The following is a 3,163-nucleotide window of genomic DNA, read 5'->3' as shown; positions in this document are numbered from 1 at the left end:
TGGAAGGACTGATGTTAAAGCTGAAACTCCAATACTTTGGCCACCTGATGCGAAGAGCTGACTCATTTGAAAAGACCCTGATGCTAGGAGGGATTGAGGGCAGGAGGAGAAGGGGACAACAGAGGATGAGATGGTTGGATGGCATCATCGACTCGATGGACATGGGTTTGGGTAGACTCCGGGAGTTGGTGATGGACAGGGGGCCTGGCTTGCTGCAGTTCATGGGGTCACAAAGAGTCGGATACGACTGAGTGACTGAACTGAACTGAATGTTAAGGACCTATTAAGAAAGGCAAAAAGTACTGCTACACAATTATTTTAGAAAGTAGGACTCTAAAACTATAAGCTCTCTGGTTGAACAAATTAATGAGACTTTTCTATGAATATAGGAAACAAAAACAAATTGAAGGAAAAGAAGAAAGAGAAGGTGTGAGAAGAAAATGAAAGGGGGAAGAGGCAGGATAACCCAATGCTTTGTAGACAGTTCTACATCTGGGTTCAAATTTCAGGGCCACTTCTTAGCATTTGTGTGACAGTGAGCAATTGCCTAAATTCATTCAGTCTCAGGTTGCCCATCTGCAAATGGGAGATGAGCCCACCTGTCTCTTGGGGATGCTGTGAGGGTTAAATAAAAGCATATATGAAAGTGCCAAGCCCAGAGCCTCATGTGAAAATGCTCAATAAATGGTAGTTATTATTAGCAGAGAGAAGACAAAAGGAAGAGAAAGGAAGGAAGACAGGAGGCTCAGCAAGAGATTGTGTAGAACACATTATGATGTGAGAAAGGAAGTCACATCTAGGACTGTGCAATTCACCACTAGGCATTTGATCAACTTAACAGGTGAATCCAATGAAAGGAAATCTCTGTCTTCAGGGGACAGAAGGTCTCTGCCTGAAGCCCATGTTTGTTCTGGACTTACAGAAGGCCAGAACAGAAAGACTCCACAGAAGGCCCTTCCTCCTTGGCACCCCCCAGGTCTTCATGCTGTGGACTGACAACCTGACACTCAACCCTCCACAGATCTTCAATTCAGTGCCGGGAGCTCATGTGAAGGAAAAGTAAATGACCAGTCAGAGATGGTGCTGATGAAAAGGAACACCCAGGGACCAGGTTTTATCTAGAGAGGGTAGACATTAACATGATCTAGCTTACAAGAGGCCTCCTGAAAACACTGATTCGCCACTGTCTGGGGCAGTTAATACTGACTGAATGCACTTGGAGAGGCTGGAAGAAATACCTGTATAACCCGAGGCACCTTCCTTCCCTGCTAAAAGCTGATTCCTCATGGCAGATCTGTGAGGTGGATCCACAGAGCTGCTTCAGTATCTCCAATATAGCTGTTTCTAAGGATTGTTTAAAGCCCTCTGGATACTGGAAGCCTCTGGAGTGCAAGATATTGCAACACACACACACACACACACACACACACACACACGTACATACACTCGTGCCCTCTGAGGAAGCTCTTAGCCTACCACAGCCAGAGCTCAGAATTGGAGGTCGTAGTGGCCTTTCCCTGTGTAATGGCTGACCACAATCTCAGGGGAACAGCAGCCATTGCTTGCAGTTCTAACCTTTTACCAGCTTCCTTTCATGCCAAGGAGAAACTAGGAATAAGAATACAGTAATATGATCCCCAATTAGCATAAAATAAAAACAACCCAGCCATGTTTTCCATCGGCATTTCCAACCTCAAATGAAACACATGAAGCAGGGAGAAAGAGATAAAAATATATTCATAAACCTATAAATATATATCTACTGTCTGTATATGTACAGCCAAGCACTCTGACCCCAATGACTATCTGTCTCTGGAAAACCAAGCAGTCAGATGTAGAAATCTGAGAATTTTCCCTTTCCCAAGCACAGTGTGTGTACAGACAGGAAGGGACAGTGTCCTGATGACTCAGTAGGGAAGGGGTTAAGTTCTCAGCCATCCTGTTCCAAAGTGATTTATGATGATGTTCAGTGTTTCAACACCCCCACCCAAAGAACAGCCCCTTCTCTCCCTCCCAGTCCAGGCTCACCGCTCACCATGCTGAAATGGGAAGGAGGCGGTGTTTTGCTGATCTGTTAAATTCTTAGTGAAGTTTCCTTGATTTCCAGTGGCTGCTGTTGTTTGAGCTTGGTTTGGATCAAAACTGAGGTTGTCCTGGCATTTCTGGGACTGAATCCAGGCAAGAGGAAGAAGAAAAAGGAGAAGGAAGAGAGGAGAGAAAAGGTGGGAAGAAATAAAGGGAGGAGAGAAGCGTAAGGAAAAGAAAAAAGTCCTTTTCAACATCACATTCCTGTGTTTTCCCTCGGCCTGGAAAACATATTAATCCCAGTGCTTCTACGCTCGGAAACAAAGAGACTAAGCCAGACTGTGGGGGAAAGGGTGATAAGAAGGATCCTGGAACTCGAAAAGGAGAAAGAGCGAGATTTAGAAATAGCTGGGACTCCACTTTAAGGGGCGTCCAGCGCTGTCGGCCGGCCGGGGGGGATTGGCATTCGCAGACACACAGCCCGAGCAGAAGCTGCAGACAAATGGAGATGCAAAGACTTAAAAGGACAGCTCCTTTCACCTCATTCTACTTGTCAAGAAGGTAAAAAAGCACAGCCAGAAAGAAAAGAAGAAAGTTCAGCCCTCAGGACCGGACAGGCGGTGGTCTGTGTGCGGCTCTAGGAGCTGGGGCTGCAGCACACCCCTTTGTATCGGCCAGCCTTGCAAAGGAGAAAGAGAATTGGGAGGAAAAGTATTTCATCTAGGAACTGTCCTGGGAGCACACTTCAGATTGCTGTTTAAAACCTCTGCATTCCATCTCCATGAGCCACTATGTAAGTGTGTGATCCTGCCTGTCTTTACTGTGTTTGTTTCTTTGTCATTTATTTGAAGAAATGAAATAGGAATGTTGTCATAATTAATATGCTCAGTGTGCATTTTCTCTGGAGCATCAGACAGTTGAAACAGTGCAAGCATGCTGAATGGGGAACTGATTTGAGTTTCCTGCTTAATGTAAACTGTCTCTGCTAAGCACTGACAAATTACAGGGACTTAAAAGCAACAGGATCTCATCCGATTTTCCATTCTCTGACCTCCCTCCTTCTTCTTCTCCAACTACCCCTTCCCCCTCTCCTTGGCAAAGATAGATAAAGAGATAATGCCCAGCTCTGTTTGCAATT

General features: G+C 45.3%; 1 protein-coding gene across 1 annotated transcript in view; it reads left to right on the top strand.

Moving 5' to 3' along the window:
• The first annotated feature begins 1,979 nt into the window (after positions 1-1,979).
• CCDC80 (coiled-coil domain containing 80) overlaps positions 1,980-3,163 on the top strand; it is a 36,125-nt gene continuing 34,941 nt past the window's right edge. The window contains exon 1 of the mRNA XM_010852753.1: positions 1,980-2,818. The gene's annotated coding sequence lies outside the window, so the exon portion shown is untranslated. The remainder of the gene's footprint in view (positions 2,819-3,163) is intronic.

The sequence above is a fragment of the Bison bison genome, unplaced genomic scaffold, assembly GCF_000754665.1.
Source record: "Bison bison bison isolate TAMUID 2011002044 unplaced genomic scaffold, Bison_UMD1.0 scf7180017864314, whole genome shotgun sequence".
Taxonomy (NCBI): domain Eukaryota; kingdom Metazoa; phylum Chordata; class Mammalia; order Artiodactyla; family Bovidae; genus Bison; species Bison bison.
This window is presented reverse-complemented; position numbering and strand designations above follow the sequence as displayed.